The 20,445-nt window shown below is 43.8% G+C and overlaps 1 protein-coding gene across 6 annotated transcripts in view; it reads left to right on the top strand.

Annotated features, from left to right (window-relative positions):
• Window positions 1-20,445, top strand: part of GRIN2B (glutamate ionotropic receptor NMDA type subunit 2B) — a 231,584-nt gene that overhangs the window by 61,362 nt on the left and 149,777 nt on the right. Inside the window, exon 1 of one of the 6 annotated variants that reach the window (XM_051784130.1) lies at window positions 10,900-11,084. The exons of the other annotated variants lie outside the window; for them this stretch is intronic. The gene's annotated coding sequence lies outside the window, so the exon portion shown is untranslated. Of the gene's footprint in view, window positions 1-10,899; window positions 11,085-20,445 lie in introns of those variants that run through there. 6 annotated transcript variants of the gene reach the window in all.

The raw sequence follows: 20,445 nt of genomic DNA, 5'->3' as shown, positions 1-20,445 counted from the left end.
AGATTTTATTCCTCTGTAAATCATCCGGTGATGAAGTGAAGTGTATAAAGCTGGACACCTAGGATCTTAAAGAGTAAATAAATGTTTAAAAATAGATCAGTTCCTGCTGCTGTGAGGGGAGGAATTCTGATATCAAGGGCATGAACTTTTAGATAGTGGAGATTTTGAGCAGCATTAAAACTCCATAAAGCCATTGTCAGATGATCTGAGAAGCTTTGTGAGGAACTACCCACTGTAGTGTGGTAGATACTTTGAAGATTTGTTAATGCAGGTAGATCACAGTATCGCCAATACTGCCCCAGAGACAAGGAAGAAGTACCCCAACTTTGTAAGAAATAGCAGTGCCTCATTTGGTTCCAGCAGTCCAGATCTTGAGAGCACTTCTGTGCAACATGTCCAGTGAATACAAGATGACAAACTGAAGATTATGTGAAGGTAATTTAGGGATTTAAAAGGAAGTTGAGAGGGGCCAGAGAGGTTTTATCCTGAACTCAGAAGAGCAGTGATATTGAAGAGGCTGTCAAAGCTTTTCACACACATACAAAAAATGTAGGCCACGTCAAAGTGACAGAGTTAGAGGTACAAGGAAAACTGGCCCCTTGCAAAGTAGCCACTTATATGTTTTTTAATTTTTTTTGTACTACCTGGAAAAAGAAACAAAACAACCAACAAAAGAATAAAACAATTCAGTATGTACTTGTCCTAAGCTATTATTCTCACTTCCTCGAGTTAACCTTATTAGAAGACACTCCAGCTAAGTAGGTGATCATGCATACCAAATTTGTTTTTCCAGACACAGTACACCTGACTGACTTAGTAGCATCTGACTATAGGCCAGCTTAGTAGGCATGAATTTTAAGTAGTTTGCATGGATTTTGACATGTAACTGCTAGTTTTCTTCATCCATGATTTAACAGATGGGCCGTAAACCTCATTAAAATAATAAAGAACAGAGTGAAAGGGATGTGGGTTATAGTTTGGTGTGTATTAAGCTCTTTTAAATCACAGCATGGCATCAACAGAGTGAGAGTTGCCTCCTGCAGGCTTTTTGTTCAACAGAAAACTGGAGTCCAGAACTGGGGTAAAAGTGACTTGGGATTTGTGGTTAGTTATATGAAGGGACAAGTAAGGCAAAACAAAACGCTCAAAGCATTTGTGGTCTGAGAAACTTCCTTTCTTCATGAAATTATTTTATACGCACACAGGCTGGAGAAGAAAAGCTAGGGGTGGGCCTGGCAACACAGGAAAATACTCTGTTTAGGAGACTGTCAAGTCAGGTGGACACTTATGTTGGGAGACAGGTGATCTTCACGCTCCATATGGGAATGCAACAAATCAGTCATTTTGCTCAGCATGGCTTCAGGTGAGTTACAGCCACAGCAGGTGAGAGATGTGACCCTAGTTACGATGTGACTGATAGACTCAACACTGCTCTGCACATGGAGAAGAGCTGGTTCACATGATACCACAGGTTGCCTCAGAGAAACTCAATGTGCTTGTTTGAGTAGGCAGTGGACAGGTCGTAAATATGCAAAATTTGGTATTATGTTGATATTTGTTGATTGCTGTTATTCTTATGCTTGCTTGGGAATGGAAGATGTGAGTGTCTGTGCCCTTGATGGGCTCTGACCTAAGCCAGTTAGAACTGGCCCTTTTCCCATCCAGGGGCTCACTTTGGTCCATGCATATCAGATGAGAACTGCCATTTTTTAGTTTTACATTTTTTGCATTTTTACAGCAGCTCTGTATCATTGACTGTGGGTGATTTCCAACCTGCTTGGAACAAAATTTTCTGCCCCATGCTGGTGATGCAATATTCTTTTCCATAATTGTACCAGAGACCAGGGTGTTGGTACAGCAGAGAGACTAGATTTCTCTCTTGCTTTGGATGTGGTCCTTCCCTCAGGATTCATGATGGAGGGTAGTAAGAAGTAGTTTTTGCTTTTTTTTGCCTGTCAGTTGGGTCCTGACTCTCTCTTGCTTCTTTGGTGGTGTCCCTCTGAAATTTAGACCTTTGTTTTCCTGTCTCATTCCTGGGGTAGAGGGTCTAAGCGCTACAACTCAAACTCCTTATGATTACCAAGGCTGACTTATCAAGGTGCTGGATGGACCTGTGGTCTTCCAACCAGTGGAAATAGCTTCTAATGCTTATAGGCTATATTGTTCTGAGATGCTAAAGTGCCAGCTCCACATGCATTGTAGTATACACTTTCCCAGGCACTTAGTGGATTCAGGGAGAAAATAACACGTGTCTCGCATACATCCATTGTTTGACTTATCCCTCCATTTTATGGAGCCCTTGCCATGAGTATTTTTTTAGTATGAACCATGGGATGGGAAGCCAAAAAAGCCCCTGAAACCAGAGGAGAAGATTAAGGGGAGCCTGTTCTACATTCTAATAGTTAATTAAATCCTGCACTTTCGAAAGCTGGTATTCCAGGCAGATAAAGGAAGATAAAAGAATCCATTGCATGAGATTACTGCATTTGCACTTTAATACGTTACCAGGTGATATTTTACTTGTGCAATTTCAACTTAAATTTTAACTGTAGCTTTTTCTACTTTTATGTATGGAAGAGGGGGAAGAAAGTATGCTATTAGTATTTTTCTTCAAAGGATACTTTTACACATTATTATTCAGGGAGGAGTCAAATATGGTCCTGCTTTTCCTATGTACTGCACCCTTTAATCATCAGAGACACACAAGGAGGTCTGGGGGCTTGTAGTGTGGAGGTGGGTGCTGGGGAGGAGCAGAGAGATGCTTCAGCCACAGAGGGGCCCGAAGGCACAGATTTGCAGAGTGCTGTTTCCATGACAGTGCTATGGAAACCAGGTTCTGCTGCTCACTGCTGCTCAGGGTGGAATTTCAATGCCTCACACAGCCCTAGTACCCAAGAAACAGCAAACCCACAAACAAAACCCACCAAACCTATAGATACCTCATTAGAGCATGGTTTCTTATTCAGCCTGTACACCCTGCCCATTGCGCTGGGGGAGGAAAGGACGAGCAAGCCTGAATCAGCTAAAATAAGAGCTTGCTACACACTTGTCCCCCACCTACATCTGGGCCCCTCAGAATAGTTTTGGAGGTTCAAGTAAGTTTGATCAGCTCTAGGATCTTCAATCTGCTGTTATATGTAGGCTGCTGAATGCAGTCTGGAAGCCCCATGCAGCACTACAGTCTGGAGGTAGAGTGGTTAGAAAGTGGCCCATCAGAAAAGGACATGGTGGTGTTGGTCAACAGCCAGCTGAACATGAGCCAGCAGTGTGCCCAGGTGGCTAAGAAGGCTGATGGCATCCTGGCTTGTATCAGAAATAGTGTGGCCAGCAGGACAAGGGAAGTGACTGTCCTGGTATACTTGGCACTGGTGAGGCAGCACCTCAAGTACCGTGTCCAGTTCTGGGCCCCTCAATTCAGGAAGGACATTGAGGTGCTGGAGCAAGTCCAGAGAAGGGCAATGATGCTGGTGAAGGGTCTAGAGGGTAAGTCCTACAAGGAGCGGCTGAAGGAGTTGGGGTAGTTTAGCATGGAGAAGAGAAGGCTCGGGGGGACCTTATCACTGTCTACAACCACCTGAAAGGAGGTTGTAGTCACATGGAGGCTGGTCTCTTCTCCCAGGCAACTAGTTACAGGACAAGAGGATGTAGTCTCAAGCTGCGCCAGGATAGGTTTAGGTTGGACATTAGGAGGAATTTCTTCACAGAAAGGGTGATAAACACTGGAATGGACTGCCCAGGGAGGTGTTTAAGGAAAGACTGGATGTGGCACTTAGTGCCATGGTCTAGTTGACATGGTGGTGGTTTGTCAGAGGTTGGACCTGATGATCTCAGACGTCTTTTCCAACCTAACTGATTCTGTGATTCTGAGTGGTTGTATTACAAAGAGTGGGGACGCAGAGGGCTAAAGAAGACCCAAACCAAGAAAAGCTCTCTTCTACTCTTGGCTCATCTTCATGTCTTTCTCTGAATCACTTTGGTTCCCCATGCCTCAGTTTCCCAAACTATAGAACAGAGATAATAATGATACCTCCCCACAGGCTGGGCAAGTTTGACTTCTCTGGTCAGTGAAAGCAAGTCCTTGGAGGATTTGGGCTACTGTGAAATTTAGCTAATGTCTGGAAATTAGTTTGAGGCCCCCTGGTGAAAGTGGTTAGATAACTGCCAAATTTTGCCACCTTCCAGACCAACAGCCTTAAAAAACTTACACTTAAAAGCTAAGACAGGCCTCATCCTTGTGTTGCCTCTGATCTGTGTTTCTTCTGCAGGATGGAGCATGGACACTATGTTGCAGTACATGGAGACTGCAATACAGCAATTTTAATAGCAATACTAGGATCATTAGGTCTGCAATACCAGAAATACGTCTTGCATAGAAAGGAAGATAGCGTAAAGGTTGATCTTGGATTTTATAACCTTTCAGTGCTGGCTGACTTTGACCAGTGTAGCTTGAAAGCCAGCAATCAGTTTAACCTATTTAAAATTTATCGGTAATTTGCCTGGAATGCTGCTGAGTATGTCCCTATGCCAGTAACAATGGCCAAACACCCTGTGGTTGGTAGAGGCAAGAGTCAGAAGACACCATAGGGGGCAACCCTCTCTCATCCCACTTCTGCACAAGCAGTGCCAGTTTTGGGCCCTGGAGCTCCTGGATGCCACCTCCTAGGAGCCTGTATCAAGGTGTATCAATCTTAAATTCCCTGGGAGCTGCAAGAGCATCTCTGAGTCATCCCACCACTCTCTGTGCTCTCCCTTCAGCCATCCCAGCAAGTACAGCACACTGTGTCAGGTCAGCAAGAGCAGCCCGTGCTTACAGTGAGGCACTGGTTTCTGAGCATGTGCCCTATGGACTGGAAAAGCACAAAGCTGCCTGTGACAGCATGGATGTGCAAAGTTGCAGCTGTGTGGTTTGTGATGCTGCATGGAGATGGAGAGGAAGCAGAGAGGGAAGTGCGGGTGCTGAAGGTCCCACATGCAGGTCCACTGCTCCATTGGTTGCCTTGGGGAATGCTCCCCATCCATCTGTGTTTCCTTAGCATTCAGAGCCAGACAGGAGGGACGTAGCACCTTACAACCTTTGAGGGCTGTCAGGATGACGGTAATAGCAAGCGATAACTTGCTACAAGAGCTACAAGAGCTGTCAGCCTTATAAGTACCAAGCCTATGACAGGATGGTCCATAGTCATATGTTGGGGAGAGGATCTTAGAAAATCCTTGGGGGGCCCTGGCTGTGTTGTCAGAGCAGCATCCCCTCACTTGCCAGGGATGCAGGCAAAGCTGGGGGCATCTCTTATCCTGGGGGCAGCCTTCCCTTTGGAATCATCTGCCCCTCTCCCCCTGCAGAGGAGTTGCCTTCTGCTTAATGAACGCCTGCTTGTAATATTCTGAAACAAGGAGGCTAATCAAAGGCCCCGTTCTGTGGAACAGGGATGCTAAGTGACAAGATTAATTTCAGTAATCAAGCAGCTTAATTTGGACATTTTTTTCCCCTCTTCTGTGTTGCTGATGGAAATTGAGGCAAATCTCATTCTGGAGAGACACTTTTTCTCTGCCTGATATCATCAACCTCCAGTACTGAAAATGGTTGTGTAGGGATGGGAGGATGGGGAAGAAAGAAGAGAAGGAAGGGGTCACAAAGGACAGTATCAGAGAATATGTGTGGACTGCTATGACTGATGTTTCTCGAGCTTCTTTCCTCTGGAAAGCTCCCAAAGTGTTTTATAGGCTGCATCGCAAAGGCTCCAGTCAGCACTGAAATGCAGTCATCTTGGCTGGATTGCAGCAAGTCTTTGAAAGGACATGGAAATTCAGTTGGTTAGGTGAGGTCAGTCAGGCAGGAGGCTATGATACCATCAAAAGGAAATCATTAGATGTGAGACTGTGCAATGTGGTGGGACTTACCTGAAATACACTGTGCCACCAGCACAGCCAGCTGCAGTGCTGGGAAATGGTTCTTGTCCATCTGCCCAGCCACTGCTGCTGCCACCTCACCTGCCCCAGGTCTCACCTGTGGGATCTTGCCAGACATGATGTTGCTAAGCTCTGGTGTCACTGCAAACTGAGAACGTTTGTCAGCGAGCATCTGGGGTGGCCTCAGCCCATTTGTCCATTCCCTGATCACAGAAGATAGCGGAGGCAGCTGGTGAGGAGGTTGGGGGGAAAAAAGCAAAACAGAAAATGTGATTTATGGTGAGGCAGGAAGAACTGAGTCCCTGCTCTGGACTCATGAGGAAACACTCCTTTAGTTGCAATTTAGACAGGGGAACACAGTCCCAAGTGATATAGTAAAACTAGGACTGGGTAAAGCCCTGGAGTGGTGTTTTCTTTGGGGTAGTATTGTGCTGGCCTAAGGGTGAGGTGTGTGCATGGGCAGCCTGGAGAAGAATCTAGTAATAGCTATTTACTCATTCAAACGCCTATGATCTGAGGACGCCTGGACAGGCATACAGTGGCGTGTGACAGAGCCCTCCAGAGCCAGCGGGGTGGGTTTAAGGGAATGACGTCCTTGCCCGAGGCAGTGAGGTTTCAGGTCTGGCAGCTTTCCACCCAGCCTCTCCAATCCCCCTGGCGATGTCAACGCACTCCTCCGATGCTGGCCCCTCTCTCGAATGACCCCCTCTCCCTTTCACTCCCTGCAGGGGGCATCTTTAACTTGACTGCACCCCCTGCCGTCTTCTGGCAATCAATTTTTTGGAGACTATCTGTGACGTTTTCCCGACCCCCTCCTTTCCCTCTCCTTCCACTCCCTCCCTCCCGCTGACTTGTTATTATGTACTGCAGCTGCCCGGAGGATTTTAAATAGACCCATAATCGCGCAGCAGCTCCTCTTGGAAGTTTAAATATAACCTCCTTGTTAATCTCGCGTGTGGCAGCAGCACAGCACCTGGGGAAGGGAGGAATGGACAAGCACTAACCCATGGCTTTACATCAGAACTTGGAGAGCTTAGGATTTTCTTTTTAGTGAAATTATCAGGAAATGGCCTTGTTTATTTTAACCAGAATAGTTCCGAGGCTGGTGTAAGATGCCGAACTGGTGATTTTTGCAGCACAAAATTCTTTTCTTAGTTACCATCCCAGACACATCACAAGGGAAGGCTGCCCTACAGCTGCCCTCCCGTTTCCCTTGGTTTGGGCCACTGTGTTACCCCTGCTCCAAGAAAGTCCCCTGGGAGGCAGTGAGCAGCTCAGATCTCCTAAACCCTTTGTCCTCCTGCAACAGTGTTTGTTCCTGCAACAGTCATGTATGTGGCACTGAAGGAGTTGTTTTGAGGAGAGATCTTGCAGGTTATTTCCCAAATTATTTCATGGTAACAGACCATTTTTAAAATAATTTCTAGCTCTCCAATTAACTAACTTACCCCTCAGACTAGAGTATTGTTTGCTGAACATCATAGTTTGGTGACACTACAGAAGAGATCACAATTAATAATGGATTTTCCCAAAGGATCTGTTCTAAAAGAGCAAGTCTAGTGCTCACTAGTCCATTAAATGTAGTGAGACACTTTCAAACAGTAACTGTTGCCCGTTGTTTTAAGCTAACAGGATCCCTACTCTTTCTGCATCTCAAACACAGCCATCTTCTCGTACAGAGGGACTGGAGATGTGTGTGAAAAATCACATCCTAACTAGTTCTTGTATTGTTGTTGGAAGGAGGGTTTAGCTGGCTATTCAGGGATGTGGGTTGTATTTCCTCCCATCTGCTGAGCTGGTGCACAGTGGAGAGTTTGGCACACACCGGCACCAGGAAGGTTGTTTGTTTAGTTTATTTTCTGCCTCTGTAAAAGAAAACCCAACCCAAACAAAAAAAACAACAAAAACCCCCCAAAACCCCCAACCAACTAACCAAAAAAAACCCAAAAAACACAAAACAAAAAACAGGGACATTGTCTTTTAGTTGATGTTAAGCAGTACCCAGAACAAAAAATTGGTACTATTTATGCTAAATTATCCATCCACTCTAATAATCCAGCTGTAGTAAAAGCTGACCTGGAGGACTAATTCACAACACATAATTTATTCAGTGAATATAGCTTCTTTTTGTGCTCATGGAATATCAATTGTGCAGATCATAATTTCCACAAATTTATTTGAATTTATTCAGTGAACTTCTTGGAAAATATTTACTCTATGGATTGATACAGACTGCTTTACTTAATTATGGTTGGCCAGAGAGATCTATTTGGTATTGTTTCTATTCTCTTGTTGAATGAGCACACAAGCACTTCTGGGTTGAATACTTGGATATGAACATGGGAGATGTACACTTATGCAAGTTTCTGCACATTTCCATACATGAATATGCAGATAAAACTCCTATATGGGAACACTGATAGCAAACAAACACAGACAAGCCAGGCATAAGTAATTTTATATAAAAAATGTGAATTAATATTTTTAAAGGGCCTAAATTACTAGGACAAAAGCCTAATTTTACAGCAAAGTAACCTGGTCCTCAGTAAACATCATCTTGAATGGCAATAATAGCTTATTGAATCAGAACCTAATAATTTACCTCTTTGCTTCTTTCTGCTGCTCAGTGCAATGATTTCCTGTAGTAATATAGTCCCCAGCTTGGACATATATTGTATGAAGATTGTTTTTTATTTTAAATTGGCTGTATACATGTGACACTTGATGTTAATGTGCTTGTGTCCTGCAGTGGGTAGTGTTTGTCTGAATGGGAGACCTGATTTTCTCACTTCCATTAGTTACCTGTTTCTAATCTGTCTCCCTCGCTCCCTCTTCTCATCTCAGAAATGAGATGTAGTGTGGCTAAACTGGAACAATCTAAACCACTGAACTATAAATGTTTCCAAATATTTGGCTCTGGTTTATGGTGTAGAACTGTGAGGGATCATTTTCATAAGGACATTTGTGCACACTTGGGAGTAGCATAGCGTGATCGACACAAAGTGTAATAGGGAACAAGCAGGAAGAACTGGACATTCTTTAGGACCACCATATAGAAGTAAGCTGAAATGCACCAGTGTGGAGTCTTGGAACATGCAGATAGACAGGTGTACAGTGCCTGGTTTGGGGCCATGTGGTAGAACCACACTAGATCTGAAGGACTTGGGCAGCAGAAATTGTTTGGAGAGTGCAACACTTAACATATTTCTCTTTCTTCCTACTGGTCTGGACGGCTATGCACAGTATGCTAACCTGTATAGAAAGATTCTTTGTTACTCCCACTAATTGATCCTGGAAACAATGGGATTAACAGTTAGAAGCAAATGAAAAAAAAAAAAAGTGGGAGTATTATTTGCTGATGTGATAACTGAGCCTTCACTATGAGACATCAGCATAAAAGGCAATTGTATTCCTAGGTGCCAGGCAGGATATTCCCTGCCAAGGCAGGGAAGTGTCAGTATCATTGTAGAAGTCTCTACTGTAATTTCCTTTGTGTATAATTCTGCATATAATTCCAGTTATCCCAATTAAAGCAAAATGGAGTCAGAAAAATATTTGCTTGATAGAGGGAGGGGAGAACACATTTTACAAGAGGAGAGTAAGGCAGTAAGGCAGTAAGGCAGTGTAACTTATCTAACCTGGCAAGATGTGATCTGAGAAAATATAAAAGGCTGCCTTCCATTAAAACAAGAGTGAGGTGAAAATACCCTGACAGTAGAAGCACTCTTCAAGGTAAAGAGCTGCTAGGTATTGACTGGCTAGGAAAGGCCTTCAGCAGAAAGTCATCAGTACAGCAACTTTCAAATCTCATGGGAAAGCAAGAAACCTAACTCCTCTTCTCTGAGAGCATGATTGGTTCCTGAAAAGAGTAAATGGAAAGGCTGTCTGGGAGACCAGGGCTGGGACATCCCTTCCAGACTGCTGTTCCTTAATTATATCAAACCCCATGTAGGCACTCTGTTCTTCAGAATTAAAAGGACCTTAAATCAGTTTAGTTCAATTTTCTTCTAAGGGTTGCTTTAATTTGGAAGAACTGTGTCCATTCAAGGCTAATGTGATTTAATGAATTCATGCTAAACTCACAACTTAAGTAATTTGGATTAATTTTCCCAACCATTCCTCAGCAGACAACCCTTAAGATATGTAGTAGAAATGGCAAAGAAATCTCGAGCACTTCAGTCCTGCTTGTGATTCAATTCTAAGCTGACAATTAGATTTTCTGACTGCAGAAGGCCTGAAGAAACATCTGGCCATGTCTAACATGCCTCTCCCTGGAGAGGTGCTGAGGAGGGTGTGAGCTCCCAGACCCAGTGTCTCAGCTGTTCTCTTGTGTTTTCCCTCCCTACCATGGGGGCCAAGCAGAGCAGTCTGGCGATATCCTTTTTTGGAAAGACTATTAGTGCCGTCCCACAGGAAGGTGGGCTATGTGGGACAGCCTGTTCTGTAAGGTGGAGTTGGCTTTGCTTGTAAGTGGCATTGACCCAGAGGAGTGTTGACTGTTTGGATGTGTACTAAGGAGCTACCTGCACATAGAAAAAAAATCTCTTCTTTTAATTCCCTGAACTGCACTCCATTGCTTATCCTTGCCAGCTTCTAGGAAAGAAAATGTGTTTCTCTGTAATGCTGTTCTAAGGGGTTTATAACTCGTCTGTGATGGGAGGTATTATTTCTGTCACTGCTATTACTTGGCGCATCTTTATTTGCCGGTTTCTGGCAGGCACATCATGAGTGGGAAATCTGTGAGCCCTAATCTGTCGGGCTTTGGAAGGCACACGAAGGGTCACCGCCAGCAGCCCTGGCCGCGGAAGGTAGTGGCGTGAGAGGATTTAGCGGTGTTGAGCACGGCTGCCACCACTGTGTGAGGGAAGGGACCGTGCTGCCGTGGCTCTGCACGTTGCCATGGAAACAAAGCTGGATCCTAATCGGAATGCGCGGGTATGTGGATGTGAATCCACTGTCTGCTGTCCTTTTGGCCTCCTGCTGCCCCTGTCCTAGTACGGTCATGACTGCCCTGTGCCCAGTGGCTGGGAGAGGAGCTGATGTGGAGGGACCCCTGGGGCCTGGGGGGTGTAGGAGAAGGCACCAAGGAGAAAAGGTTTAAGTTGTTCCCTGAGCATGGAGAACAACCTCTGTTGAGGTGGTGAGGGCAAGGGGAGCCTGAGGAGCAGGCAGCAAGGGTAAGTCTCCCATGGCAGCTGTTGTGGGAAGCGCTCTGAGATATTGGGTGCCTAGACACTGCAGGGAGGGAGGGAGTCTTGAGAAGGTCATAGCTTGATGTGTGGACCCTTAGGTAGCACCCAACAGGCTAGCTCCAGGAGTGGTACAATCATATCATCACAAATTTAGCTCAGGGACTGTACTGAAACCACTCTTCAGCTTCAGGGATCCAAGCTAATACTTCTGCAAGGTGTTGCTGTGCCTTGTGGGCTTAATTAGGTTGTTCAGGTTAGCTCTGGCATTTCTGAGGTAGGGCTGTGGCATTATACAATATAGGCATGTTTTGAGAGGTCGGAAGATGTGAGAAGGCTATTGCTGGGCAATTGAAGCAATTGTACAGTGTGCTTAAAACAAACTTATGCAAAAATGGGTGAGCAAAGATACCTCGTTTATGGGATTCACTCTGCCCTGTGAGCATCAGCTGAGAAGAAAAATTTGCTAACTCATTCAGTACCTAGAGGAGAGCATTCAGGGAAACCTAGAAGCTGTAGTAAAAGCTCTTGGCACCTCAAGAGGCAGTAATCTACCTTCTGAGTCCATAAGGACTGCAAGATACTGTTAAAATCTGAGGAGGTGGTTTGGTGCAAACTGTAGGATCGAAGGTGTTGCCCACTTACAGTCCTGAAAAATGCCCTAGCAAAATTCCCCAGCAATGGAACTGATTTATGTCTACTGTCCATATCCCAGCAAGAAGGATTATGACCAACCTGCTTAAAAGTCCTCCAGCTGCTTCCCTCAGAAATGCTGTTCATGTTAAGTTTAGACTATAAACTGTTGCGCAGCATCACTGTGCACTGTTAAAATGCTGCTGTCAGCGTGCTTAGAGGAGCGTGGGCTTCCTTTGTCCAAGTCCAAGACACACAACTGATTTTGTGTAAGGAAGTAAACTGCCCTGTTTAGAGGAGCCTTGAGAAAGGTAGAGTCCAAGGCCAGGAGAACTTGTATGATTAAACTGTTGAAACAGACATACTATTGCTTCTGGAATGAAGTGAAAATCTTCTGGGGACCCAACAGCTGATGAATATCAATGAAACACAGAAATTATCAATGGACTGTGCAAAGTGCCCCCCAGAAGACAGCTGAAGGGAAACTCATATGGGTTTCCAGCCTTGTAAATTTCCCTGTAAAAAAAGATTTAGGATCCTCAGCCTTTTATGTAGGGATGAAGTATGTACATTGTAAAACTTACAAATACGTTAAAATATTGCATACTTTTCTTTCCTTGGATATCCTAGAGTTACAGTATAAAGAGAGATTCTGTGGGAAGGCCAGTGAGGGGTACCTGGAAAGGTGATGTTTTTCCACTGATGAATAGAGAGGTTTGTCCATAGCCTACTGCTGAAAGCACTGAATACGTGCCTGAACGTATTTTCACTTCCATCTAGAGTGTATGACGGGACTTCGAAGTTAGTGGGATTAGCCTGGGGAATGAAAGCAGAAAGAGATCTACTATCAGCCCTTAGAAATTGCTGAGTGACATAACAAGAGCAGTTTGATACCAAATGAGCTGTAAAGCACTGGGTTGATATCTTCCATTCAGTGTGCTTCATTCACCAAGCTTGCCCACTCTGCAAGGCTGCATGGCTCGAAGAGCACTGACACCGAGATAGTAAACGCACATAGCTCTTAAACTCTGCTTCTTCTACCACATAGAAGAGGAGAATGTCCTCTGAGATAAAAGGTGCACAGCTACTGCTGCAGGCTTCTATGCAGTGCAGACCTAGTGTGGGAATGTACACATCCTGCAGGCACTGAGATAATGAAAAGGTTGAGCTCCTTGCACTAGCCACTGGCCTTGAAGGAAAGTTTTTTCAGCTCAGTACTTCTCAGGAGGAGATATTCAGAGGTTTGATATGAAAAAGAGAAAAGGCACTTCCTACTAGTAAAAAAAATTTATCTTGAAGGTAGATGACCAGAGTGATGACTTTGTATCAGCTTCCAGAACTGCCTATCTGTACCCTGAAATAAACTGTTGTGTGGCTAAGCCCTTTCCACAAGTATTCCCTCTTATGACCTGCCTGAAAGAAAGACGAATTTGATTATTTTTTTTTAACCCAGATCCTCTTGGTGTATATTAATTAGATGAATACTTGCCTCCATGGAAGGTGAGTCCTGAAGGACTGTATTTTGTCAGGAAGAATAAAGTGTGTTAAGAACATGTACTGAGTGCTTTCGCCCACAATTTGAAGCTCTCTTCCTCTGGGCTGTGCCTAGGGCTGTGTAGTGAAGCAGCCTATGTAGTTCATGGCTTCTCTCTGAGAACACTAACTAGAGGCTTAATTAGCTCTGAATGCATGTGTGGTGATGTAGACATTGCTCTTCAGTAAGGCTGGACTGCACCATCACCTTATTTCATAGGGATCATTGTCAGATGCTAATCCACTTCAGGTGCTTCCAGCCTGAGTTGGAGTGTAGCTGGCATATTGCAGATGAGACAATTTGCATATCTTGAGACATCCTGCATGTAATTGCCTATGTACACATGCACTTGTATATATGTATACAGACAGACACACACACACCTGCATGCATTGAGGAGTCTGGAGTGCAGGAAGACAGAAATGAGTCGGAGTGATACAAACTGGAAGGAAAAGACAAACAGCACTCAGCCAGTGCTTCTTTCCTTGCAGTCAGTGCAGTGCTGGACATGACTTTTTCTTTCCCCTCTCATATGGTCGTTTGTTCATCTTTTGTCACAGGCCCTAGCCAGGCAATGTTCAGACTGAATAGCTCGTTTCTCCCCTGCTTGCTGTAGCTCCTGCTGATGCTTACATCTACTTCCCACTGCCCCATTGTGCCAGAGTGTGCGGTGAAGAAAGAGGACAGACAGGAGATACAGGAAAACAAGATGCATTGGCTTTGCCTTTGAGTCAGTCAAAGAGCTATTTCTATACCTTACACATCTCACTCTGGATTTTATTCTCTTAGATGCTTTTGTTACTCTTATTATTAATGGCCAGCAGAGGCAAAGTCTTTTGCTGCTCCATCATTCCCTTTCTCTACTGTGCTGATCCTCGACAGAAATTTCAGTGTCTTGTGTGCGTGTGTGATCTTGAAAAAGATATGACAATTCAGTCTCAGCCGTGGGTTTTGTTTAAAAAAGTACAAAGTCTAATATAGATAGAAAAATTTGAATTCAAGTAAAAAAAGAATATCTTATTTATTGTACTGTTGCTGTTAAGTCATGCCAAGGGCATAGTGAATATATAGATGGCACCTTCTATTAATGTGCAGATAAGTATAGAAAAAAAGTGAATTTAATTATGTGTGCTTCAGCACACAGTTAAAGTGACTGGAAATGGGCTCCTTGATTTTCATCACCCAATCAAAAAGAATTACAGAACTGAAACTCATAGCATCCTTATTGCAAAGTCAGATGGACCAACTCCTTCTCCCAAATCCTCTTCATCAAACCCTGAGGAGTGTAAATGTTTTCCTGCCTAGATCACAGAGATGGATATAATGGTCTTAACATCACCAGGCACTGTTGCAACCATGACTGTGAAGTACTTCAGGAACTGTGGGGAAGATTTCAGGCTCTAGCTCTGCAAGTCTCCTGTGGTCCAGTCTTTTACCAAGAATAATTTCCAATTCCTTGAGTTCAGAAATGGCTTTTCCATCAAAAGGGAGTTTGCCACAATTTCTTTCTCAGTCTCATAACAGCAAGGGCCATGACAAACAGCTATTAATCATCAGGGCAAAGAAAAGGAATGAAAGAGCTATGATCCCAACAGAAAAATACTAGGAAAAAATAATTCAGCAGCTGTGGATTTGGCAGAAGATCCTGCATCTGTTTGGATGATCATGCATGCATGCAAGGGACTTCATATATTTGTGAGTTTTTTTGTCTGTAAAGCTGTAGGAAACTTCCTGTTGAGTTTCTGAGACAATAGATGGGAGCTTAAGAAGAACATTTGAGAAGGAAGCTTTTTTCCTTTGTAATATCTGTGTAAATAACTCCATGTGGTTTATTGGTCTCAGAGTTTCTACACTATGGAAGAGGAGAAAAAATAATCATTTAAAACTTTGTGAATCAATTCAATAAGCAAGACAGGCATGACAGCAGCTTCCCTGCAGGGCCACTGCTTACTGGTTGTTCAGGAAGGAGAACTTGGTAGAGAGAAGATAGGTGCTGCCATGCTTTCATCCACCCTGGAGCACAAGAGGTAACTTAACTATGGCTGAAGCAAGCTCTAATGGGGATCAGGTCTTCAAGCATGAGGGAGGGAGGCTGCAATATTAAAATCCATATCACTTGTTCCAGCCAAGGACTCTCATAACACTCTTCAGTGATACAATAGCTTTCCAAAGCAGGGGCTAAAACAGAATCTGGGTCCAGTAGGTCAGGAATCCACCTCTGGTTCTTCTTCTCAGGCTTCAAGAATCTCCAGCTAGGTCTGAAACCAGAATAAGAGTCACCAGGATGGTGCAGACTGCGATTTGAACTAGTTAGCTCTCCTGACTTGGCAACTCTAGTGGACGTGACCTGCAGTTTCCACACAGTGTTGATGAACAGATGCCTTAGGGCCAGTTCATGGTTTCTGTGCCTCCTGTTGCCTGGTGCAGACATATACGTTCTATGCTAATGAGACAGATGCTTGCCAGCAGCATGTCCAAACAAAAATGGACCAGGGTACTGTTTCTTCATTTTATGCTGAGACTATTTTTACTGTTCTGGCAGGTGGTAAAATCCCTCTTAAAATGAAACCACACAGAGCTGCCTTCTTTCCTGGTATAGTGTTGCCTAAAACTGGCACTTAAAAGAAACCTCTGAGACTCAATTTGTGGTTTTAGAAATCAAGGCATTCTTTAATTGGCACTGGGTGCACTGGTCATCACTTTGCCAAATGCACACCGAGGCATCTTCACTACAGTTTATATGTCAGCATTACATGATTATTTATTTTTCGTTCCCTGCATTCCTGTTACATATTCATGACATTTCCCAACACTTATTAGCACATATGCATATCCTTATAAGGTCTCTGAGGGTCTTCATTGAGGGTTTTGGTGGTCTTTGCTGTCTGAAGTTCCCCAAAGTTCTAAGTGACCCCCTTGTGAACTTCTTCAAGACAATGCACCTGGTAAAAACCAAGGGCCGGTTGCCTCGGTTCCCCTCTTGTTTCTTTAAATCACTTGGCTCAGCTATCTGTAGGTTCTATGTTGTAAATACTATCAGTTCTTGTTACATCTCCAAACCCCGACATCAACAGAGCAAGGATTTGACATTGCTCCTGTTCCAGCTCTTGCTGTAAAACACAGGTTGAAGTGAGCTGGAGTGAGTGAGGTCTGGGAGAGCCCAAGGCAGGAAGGAAGTGTACTCTGAGCAAGCAGCACCTCCTTTCCAAAGTGATAGAGTCTGATTTGGAGGGTTCTGCAGAAGGTAGCATAGATCCTTACGGTTTTAGAAAGCTGTGAATATGAAATGGCTGAATCCTTTCTCCGAGGCTCAGGAGGAGAAAAGGTGAGCTCACTTCTTTCCCATCAGTCCCCTTCCCCAGCACCTCTGCAGTCCCAGCAGGCTGTCGGGTGATGAGCCACGCTTTGTGGTCTGAGCAGCGACGCTCAGCCCCAGTCTTCACAGCCCCAACGCCGATGGGCCGTGCTGTGCCGGGCCATGCCGTGCTGTGCCGGGCCATGCCGTGCTGTGCCGGGCCGGGCCGGGCTCCGCAGCGCTGCGGGCCGCCGTGCGGCCGGCGGGATGCCGGCGGCCAGGAGCTTAGGGCCACGGCGGCGTTTCGTGTCCGCGGTTGTCACGGAAACTTCGCTGCCGAACTAGGACCAGAGCGGTGGGGCAGGATCGCTTTTTGGTGTTTTCTTTTTTTGTTTTGTTTTGTTTGTTTGTTTGTTTTGTTTGTTTGTTTGTTTGTTTTTTAATCTTTGGGACTTAGATCAGAATATCAATTATGACCCTCTTAGAGAAAAGGCAGCCAGGTATGAGGCAGTGGGAAATCTGGAGTGTCTCGGGTGGGAGTGGAAGGCTTAGCAAAAGTTATTAAAAAGCAAAGCCTTGCCGGTGACTCTCAAGGTACAGAAAGGACTCGCTTTCTAAACTCCTTTTCAGAAAAGGGTTTAGGTTCAGCTGAAGTCTATCTTAACCTCAGACTGTGTTAATGGTTTAAATTTAAAGGAATTATAGAGATGTGATTAAACAACTTTTGTCCTGCAGGTTTTAATGATTGGCAAAATGACAATATTTATATAAAATAAATAATTTATTTTATACAAATGAGCAGACAAAAGATCTTAATCAGAACTATTTACTACACAATATAAACACTGAAAATCTAATAGTAGAGTATAATATAGCATAAAGTAGTATAGTGCACTGTAACAAAGCACTTATCGAAGCAGTTATATTAAAGCTAGCAAAAAGAAATAATTATTAAGGAGAGATCTCATGTAACTCACCCATACCAATGTTCGTGGGGAGATCTCTTTCTCTCAACCTTGAGTAACTTTGGACGGTGTCCCCAGCCAAGGGAGGAATCTCCACCCATACACTCAAGAAAGGTTATGTTAGAAGAACCTGACTGCATGAGAGGAGACTGGACTTTCATAGTATAAAGTGATTGACTGCTAGTCACACATTTAAAAGCCAGCTGTGAGCTTATCTGTCAAATCAGACTTCAAAAAGCAGAGTGTGTATTCAAAGTTTGATGAACCAGGATGGTTTTAGCATAATTAACTCCAAGACAACATCCTGGCTCCAACAATTGATCCTGCATGATAGCTTGCATGATAGCTTGACTGGATTTTAGGTCTTGTCAGGGTGGGTCTGTCCTGCCACATGGAGTCTGTGAAATCTAGTCAGAACTCAGCTCTTGGTCCACTTGCTAGAGGGATCTCCTGTTTTAAGTGAGCATTTTGTTTAGTTTTGTTTTTCTTTTGAGTAACAGAATTGCCCATTTACTGCTGGCCAGGATGGATGAGGCTGAAGCCTTTCCTTGCTCCTTGCCTTAAGGAAAGCAGAGGGCACATCTACACAGACTTTGCCTTCAGGTGCTCGCTCACTTGCCCTCTAAGGCAAGCCAACTCTGATCCAAAGGGTATGAAAGTTATATCAATATGTTAAAAATTATCTTAACTGGTCAATAATGCCAGTCTATGAGAAAAGATGAAGTCTTGACACAATATTACTTTAAACTGACTGCTTCAGCTGTAGTCCATCCAGCTAAGAGCATAGGCACAGCCAACTTCACTCTGCCCATAAAGGCTGACTAGAACTTGGCATCATGACGAGTGCAGGTGCCATCTGTTAGGACATAGAACAACTAACAGCTTAGCCTGCAGAAGGTTAATGATTGAATAAGCAAGGCAGAATTTGAGAGAGAGGAGATGTCACTGCTTTATGAGACAGAAGAGGAATGGAGGCACTCACAGAACACACTCTGACCTGTCTACAGCAGGGCCACAGTGAGAAAAGATCTTAAGCTCCTGAGAGGCTCAGAGGGCATTGGAGGCAATGCTGGACTTCCAGGACTTATCTAAATAGACTCTCTGAACCTTTAGAGGTTCAGCTTATATTAAGGTTTGCTCATAATAAGAGACCAAAGGCATACTTGATGAAATGGATGAGCAGTTAATTTAGAAATGATAAAAAGAAATAGTATTTCACCCTGGGTAGTTGATTTGAGAAATTTATTCAATGAGATCTTGCCAAATACTGTGACTGGACTTTTTTAAGAGTACTGGATAGTTTTATGGCTGCTATTGATTAATAACGCTATATCAATGTCATCTCATTCAGCTTACAATCAAAATTCAGTCCTTACTCTGGATGGAAAGGCAGCCAGAAAAGAAGACCCAGGCAAACACCATGATGTAATCGGATGGATGAGTAATGGGGCAGTCTGACTTTTCTCTGTTTTGGGCTGGCAATGTCAAGATATTAAGCCAGCCTAGTGGGCTTGGCTGAGCTGGGACAGAGAAACTGGTCCTGGGCTGTCCAAATTGCCAGCATGGTGTTAAAATGGTGCCCGGTGGGTGGAATCTACCCAGAGTGGCCAGTGGTTTAATCCATCCATATATTCTCATCAAACAAGGAAATACACACATACGGAGGTGAAAATGGAAATGTAACAATCCTGGTGTGAAAACTGTTTATCCTGGCAGCTTGCTAACTGCCATTTCTCTGCTGTGGAAAAATGCTGGCATCCATATATGATGTTCTGAGAAGCTGGTACAGCATAGCATCATACGTTAGCCTGCTTTGATCAGTGATTGTTAATAAAATTCACAAATGTTACACCCTCTCTTTAGCCAGACAACTGAATTTCTCTGAATTGTGTATGTCAGACAGTCACCCTGCAATGTTTGACTCTTTCATCTGTTTTATCAACTGCATATGGTATGGAGTGAAACAATACCAAGAGCAAGATTACAGAATCTAGGGTATCTTGTGTTTCCTCTGCTGCAAAGGGTTTTGAATGAATGATTTCTGAAGACCTTTAAGTGGAAAGTGGAAATCACTTAGCGTTTTTTCAGCCCTTGAGTCATCTTTAATTGGAGACCTTTTTATTGCAGCTCTCAGGAATTCTTTGGTGCTAGAGCACTTAGACACTTGCCTCTGGGTTAGGACTCTACAGCAGATCTGTTTTCATTGCTACAGAGAGATTAATGTCCAAGCCATGACTGGGGTATAGGTATATGATGATACTTATGTGTGTAGTTAGTATCATTATACATGTGAATCTTGGAATATTTGGTATCATTTACCAGGGTAACAGAATTGAACTACACTAGCAACTCTAGGTTTGTTATTGCAATTAGTAACCATCAGGGATTGTAGCTTCCAGAGAAGATCTAGGGAGTCAACAACCATTCTCCTAATTAATTTATCACAGTATATCCTGCCTGTTTTTCTATCAGTGGGGACACTGAACTGTGTCTCTTGCTTTCATTCATCCACCCATTTCTGTAACCATCATCTGAGCCATGTATCCTTCTGTCAAATAAGTCCAGGCTGTTCAGTAATTATTAGGAGAACAAGGGAGGCAACTGATAAATTATATGGTTATGTAAACCACATTTCTGCATCTAAAAAATTTGAACTTCCTACTGACAGCACGCTCCCAGGGCAGCTTGGAGGATTTTCACCAGGAATGATCTATCCATCAGTGACTCAGAACACTGGGAAAGGATTGCAAGAGGTGATATGCTATGCAAGCCAAAATCAGTAATAACCCAGGGAACCTGTTCCAGTAAGACAGTAAACTTTTGAAATCCTTCTAAATAGTATCAACTAGGCAGTGATTAAGAAATGACACAATTCAACGTGCTCCAACTTTACTTTGAGTAGGTTTTGCTATGAATATGTGT

Source organism: Manacus candei, unplaced genomic scaffold (genome assembly GCF_025592945.1).
Source record: "Manacus candei isolate 608988 ecotype Guabito, Panama unplaced genomic scaffold, ASM2559294v1 h1tg000018l, whole genome shotgun sequence".
Lineage (NCBI taxonomy): Eukaryota > Metazoa > Chordata > Aves > Passeriformes > Pipridae > Manacus > Manacus candei.
This window is presented reverse-complemented; position numbering and strand designations above follow the sequence as displayed.